This window comes from Eutrigla gurnardus (assembly GCF_963514095.1).
Source record: "Eutrigla gurnardus genome assembly, chromosome: 4".
Classification (NCBI taxonomy): Eukaryota; Metazoa; Chordata; class Actinopteri; order Perciformes; family Triglidae; genus Eutrigla; species Eutrigla gurnardus.
In genome coordinates this window covers 1,277,540-1,283,940 of record NC_139918.1, presented here as the reverse complement: position 1 = coordinate 1,283,940, position 6,401 = coordinate 1,277,540, and the positions used below count along the sequence as shown (strand labels likewise).

Below are 6,401 nucleotides of genomic sequence, written 5' to 3'. Positions count from 1 at the left end.
GGATATTTTCCCTTGCAATGCAGCGAGGGAAAAAGCGGCGTGAATGACGCAACCATCCCCTACACTGATCCCCTGTAATGTCATCACACGCAGCATCCATGGCATGGAGCAGGGACCTCTGGTCTTGAGCACGATGCTCATACACTCTCCACCTCCATGCGAAAAAAAATCCTCAATCTGATTCAGGAAGGGAGAGTATGGCGGTAGGAGCTGCATGAGCATCCTTGGATGCCTGGTGAACCAGGCCCTGATGAGCAGGCCTCGGTGGAAATTGACATTGTCCCACACTATCACATAGTGTGGGAGGTGAGGCCCTTCCAGTCCTCTCTCATTTTCTGGGACCAGATCAGTGTATAGGTGCTCCAAGAAAATGAGAAGCTTTTGGGTATTGTACGGGCCTAAACTGGGGATGTGTGTGGCCACACCATTCTCTGAAATGGCAGCACACATTGTTATGTTGCCCCCTCGCTGGCCTGGGACATCCACCGTGGCCCGGTGGCCAATGAAGTTGCGTCCACGTCTGCGGCCCTTGGTTAGGTTGAAACCAGCCTCATCGACGAACACAAGGATGTGTGGTCTTTCATTCCCCTCTAATGCCATTATTCTCTACAATAGAGTAAAAAAAATCAAATCAGTCATACAGTATAAAGTCATACAGAACAGTAATAGAAAATTACATTGGGCTATTCTATGTTCTCCTCCACAAGTTCAATATAGCCTACTACTGGCCACTACTCCAGTGGATCCAAACTTGGGATATAGGAGGTACTGCAGGAGTATTTGACACAAAGAGGAGAGAGAAATACTGAAGACAGTTTTCTGTTGCAGAATAGGCAAAATGTTGCAGTCAGATACAGTAAAGCTGGATGCTGTAGTAGTAAGAGAACACTGAAAACAAAAACAAAAAATAGAAACCACTGCTTACTGTAATTACAGTACTGTAAGGTTACGATGATAAACAACCAATGACTGACTTACATGTACATACTGGTACCGCAGCTCTTTTACCCTGTCAGAGTTCCTCTCAAATGGTACCCTGTAGATTTGTTTCATGGTCACCTGATGTTTCTTCAATACACGGTCTATTGTAGAGATGCTGATAGAGTAGATGTTTTGGAATATAGCGTTGTCCAGAAGGATTGTGTCACGGATCTGTCGCAATGTGATTGCATTATTTGCAATCACTATGTTACAGATCTCTTGTTCTTGGCGCTCATTGAGAAGTTTTCCTCTGCCACCCATGCGAGGTTGTCGCCCAATTCTAGACATAGAAGTAAAAGAACAACACTGCATTACAACTTCCAATGTATATGTCATGTATTTGTTACAGAATGACTTACAAATGCATTGAAGTTTTACTTACAACTGTAATGCAACACTGCACAGTGAATGGAATTCTACTCTAAACTGTATCAATATATCCAATTTCCTTCCTTCAATTTACAGTATTTTCTTGTCATTTTTAAAGTGTCATACATAACATCACATTGAGATACTGTAAGCTACAGTATTACAGTACAGTACTGCAGGCCTCCCGACAACACACACACACACAGAGTGAATAGTTTATACATGTCTTGCTTTACAGTATGGACAGTACTATATATAGGCTACTGTAATGTCTCCTATACAGTAATTCCATCATTGACGGAGTACATACCTGTTTTCCCTGCGAAATGTTTGGACAATGGAAGAGACTGTAGAGCGGGGCACATTTGGCTGCACTCTGCGACCTGCCTCTGCCATTGTGAGGCCATGATTGATGACGTGGTCTACAATTGTGGCCCGAATTTCATCAGGCACAACTCTGTGTCTTCTTGCTCCTCGGCCTCTTCCGCCTATTCCACCACGCATCCGCACTCCTCCTCCTCCTCTTCCTCTTCCTCCTCTTCCTCTTCCTTGAGCAGGGAGTTGCTCATGATCATTTTCTTGGCCAGGTACCTCCATGTTTATACTGCAAAAGGTACAGGCCCTAGCCAAGCTCTATATATACGCGTTTGGCAGCATTCACAATCATAGACAGCACCAGTCAGGTGGCTAAATAGCTGATTGATTGGTCATCTGAGATGTAGGAACTCCTCCTTCGTTAGTCAAGTTCTAATTTCACCTGACTGTCAATTACTGTCATGAATTTATGAAATGCTGCAAGAAATTCATATGGTTTTCATGGTATTAGCCTACAGTATGTTGACTAATTTTGACAGTTGAACAGACTATTGTGCATATGATGATTTACACAGTGAAATCATGCTGACATGTTTTGGAGAGAGCAACCATTAGACTGAGAATCAACTAATCAGCTTAGATCAGCAAGATCTATTCATTTGGAAAATGTGCTAAATGTATGCTCATTGTGCTAACTCTAGGGTACTTGTACATAACCATTTGCAAAGATGCACTAAGACACTTGAGACATGTACTAAGACATTTGCAATTTGATGAAATCAATGAGAAATGCCATTCTGTTGTGAACATTTGCAAGGTGGTTTGGAGATTTGTCCATGTTATTTTGAGAATGTAATTTCTGTTTCAAGAATTGAGCCAAACCAATAGAGAAAAACTGTAACACTAGCTTACCACTGCCTAGCATAGCACTTCCAAACAAATTAAAAATAGGTACATGCATAACCATAGACGTTGGAACTAGGGGTGCAGGGAGGGGGTGCGGCCGCACCCCCTCCCATCCGCCCCCCGTCAGCCTCCCTGCGGCATCCGAGTGCTCTTTCTCAGCCTTGCGCAGGTTGAAAACCTGGCTGCGCAACACTAGGAAGCAGGAGAGACTTAAGCATTATGCTAATCATAACTCTACACTAATTAATCGCTGTTGTTAGCAGGCTCCATGAGCTGTACACCGAGTCACTTGAATGCTGATTGCTGCACTGCCTCTGATGCTTCCTTTCCTGTTCCTCTGTCAGCCTGGTTCTGGGATGTTTAAAGGAGAGATAAAACACAAGTCACATAACGGGTATGTCAACAGATTTATAAGAAGTGGTCAAAGGAGAGAGGAGGGGAGAGCTCTCAGCTATTTGCCACTGGATATTCGAGTTGATGAAGGTTAAACTTTTCACTGATGTGTACACTTCTTCACAAAGAATGCACAACCAATGAATGAGAAAAGTCTTGGAGTAATTAGGGCAAAAAACTGTGACCATTGCCTTCTGTATTAACTGATAGGCTGATAGTCTGATTTAAAATGCTCCAACTCTCACACTACACACACACACAAATGTTACGCTGCATGTCCACGAGTGTGTCCTTTGTGTCAATGCATTCCATATGATGTCCCTGTCTGCCTCAGGATGTTACAGCTGTGCGAGGCATTCTAGGTGCGCGAGACAGAGCCGTTATGATACTCTATAAATTGATTGACAGCCCAGCCGTTATTCTACAACATTCCAAGGAACTGACAAGGTAGGTCACCACACTACACTGACTTTTTAACATGATGTATATTCATAACTGGACATATAAACACCGGCAAAGTATTCTATAAATATAATACCGAAAAAAAATCCTTATTTTAAGTAAGACAACGTCAGTTTCGCCAAGTTAATGTTACTGTATTACCGTATTGAAGACAAGCAGCGCAACGATAAAAAAAAAAAAAAAAGCCGTTGACCGGCATTAGCTTCGCAACATTGTCATTTAGCCAACAGTCACAAACGCACGTTAAACTCAAAGACAGCAACTATAACGATTAAGCCAAATCACTTTTAATATATTTTTACCAATTTATCCAGAAATGGATGAACTCCAGTGTTGGTTCTGGTTAATGCTGATATCCGATGTAAATAACCGTTGGTACACCGTAACGTTAATTTCGGAGTCAACTTGTAACATGTGTTGTTAGTACTATGAATGGGTAACTTCGCTCCCTGGTTACTAAATAAGCAACTATTAAAAATTATAGGCTAAGCACCTTTATCGTAATTATATTACAGTTTTTCTCCATTGGTTTGGCTCTTTTCTTGAAACAGAAATTACATTCTCAAACCAACATGGACAAATCTCCAAACCACTTGGCAATTGTCCACAACAGAATTGCATTTCTCATTAATTTCATCAAATTGCAATTGTCTTAGTACATGTCTCAATATCTCATTACATCTTTGCCAATGATTAAGTACAGGTAGCCTACATTTAGCACAATTTCCAAGTTAATTCATCTTGTTGATCTAAACTGATTGTCGATTCTCAGTCTAATGGTTGTTCTCTGCAAAACATGTCAGCATCATTTCATTGTGTAAGTCATCACTTGCACAATAGTCTGATCAATTGTCAAATTAGTCAAGAATATAATACCATGAATACCATATATGAATCTCTTGGAACATTTGATAAATTGATTAATTGACAGTCAGGTGAAAATAGAACTTGACTAATGAGGGAGGAGTTTCACTCATCTCAGATGACCAATCAAACAACATGTTTGGTTACCTGAGGTGCTGTCCATGATTGTGAATGCTGCCAAACATTTATATATAGAGCTTGACCAGGACTAGTACAATTTCTGAACATGGAGGCACCTGACCAAGTAAATGAACAATGGCAACTGCCTGCTCGAGGAAGAAGAAGAAGAAGAGGAGGAGGAGTAAGGGTGCGTGGTGGTAGAATAGGGGGAAAAGGCCGAGGAGCACGAAGACACCATGCTGTCCCGGATGAAATTCGGGCCAAACTTATAGACCATGTAATCAACCATCGCCTCACAATGGCAGAGGCAGGTCGCCAAGTGCAGCCTAATGTGCCCCGCTCTACAGTCTCCTCCATCCTCCAAACCTTTCGCAGGGAAAACAGGTATGTACTCAGTCAATGATGGAAAATTATATGTTGAATAAGACAGGACACTGTGCATAAAGCAAGAGATGGATTTATTTACTCATTTACCTATTCCTTTAGAGTGTGTGTGTGTGTGTGTGTGTGTGTGTGTGTGTGTGTGTGTGTGTGTGTGTCCTACAGTAATATCTTACCTCAATGGGATGTTATGACACTAAAAATGACAAGAAAAATATTGGATCGAATATTATATCGAATTATTGATGATACATGATCACTGTGCAGTGATGCATTAGAATTATGGTAAAGTTACTGTAATTAAAACAACAATGCAATTACATTGGTAACTCATTCTGTAAGTAATAAATAAGGCATACATTATGAATGGTAATGCAGTGTTGTCCTTTGAATTGTATGTCTAGGATTGGACGACAACCTCGCACGGGTGGCAGAAGAAAACTTCTCAATGACCGACAAGAACAAGATATCTGTAACATGGTGAGGGCAAATAATGCCATCACACTGAGACAGATCCGCACTGCTATCATAGAAGACAATGCCATATTCCAAAATGTCAACTCTATAAGCATCTCCACAATAGACCGGATATTGAAGAGGCATCAGATGACCATGAAGCAACTTTACAGGGTACCATTTGAGAGGAGCTCTGATAGAGTGAAAGAGCTGCGGTACCAGTATGTACATGTAAGTCAGTCCCTGGTTGTCTATCATTATAACCTTTTTACAATTAAGCAGTGGTTCCCAAACTTTTTTGGCTTCAGTACCCCCTTTACCTGGTGTCTGAATCCAAGTATTTGCTTTATCTGACTTCAACATTTTGCCTAAAAACTGCAACAGAAAACTGCAGCTTATCATTATAATCCTTATTTTGAGGAATATAACATACGGTAAGAAAAGGGGTCAAGGAGCTGCAACTAGTGCCTCCCAAGCAGATCTATCTAATACTGTGGGTATTACTGTAACATTTCAGTATGTCTAGTCATTGATGATTTCCCCCTCCCCTTTCTCTCAAATACCCTCTGTAGTACCTCTGCGTAGGCCTATCCCTAGGGGTACATGTACCCCAGGTTTGGAACCACTGGAGTAGTGGCCAGTAGTATATTTAACTTGTGGAGGAGAACATAGAACATTCCTATGTAATTTTCTGTTACTCAAGTGTATGACTCTTCTGTATGACTGATTTGATGAATTTTTTTTTTTTTACTCTATTGTAGAGAATAATGGCATTGGAGGGAAACGAGACCCCTCACATCCTCGTGTTTGTGGATGAAGCTGGCTTCAACCTGGGCAAGGGCCGAAGACGTGGCCGTAATATTATTGGCCACCGGGCCACGGTGGATGTCCCAGGCCAGCGTATAACTATGTGTGCTGCCATTTCTGAGAATGGAGTGGCCACTCACATCCCCAGTCTGGGCCCATACAATAGAAGCTCCTCATCTTCTTGGACCGCCTTCATTCTGATTTGATCCCTGAAAATGAGAGAGGTCTCGTAGGGCCTCACCTACCAAACTATGTAATTGTGTGGGACAATGTGAATTTCCTCAGTGGCCCACTCATCAGGGCCTGGTTCACTACTCATCCAAGGATGGTCATGGTGTTCCTACCAC

The 6,401-nt window shown here is 41.8% G+C and overlaps 1 long non-coding RNA gene across 2 annotated transcripts; it reads right to left on the bottom strand.

Moving 5' to 3' along the window:
• Positions 1–212: 212 nt before the first annotated feature.
• On the bottom strand, positions 213–2,555 carry LOC311011921. 2 transcript variants are annotated; one of them, XR_014596956.1, is made up of 3 exons: positions 1,661–2,555; positions 979–1,261; positions 213–606 (listed from the first exon to the last, which is right to left on the bottom strand). It is a non-coding gene; the product is annotated as an uncharacterized lncRNA (long non-coding RNA). The 2 variants fall into 2 exon arrangements; XR_014596957.1 differs by lacking the exon at positions 1,661–2,555 and adding an exon at positions 1,364–1,636.
• Between the last annotated feature and the right edge of the window lie 3,846 nt (positions 2,556–6,401).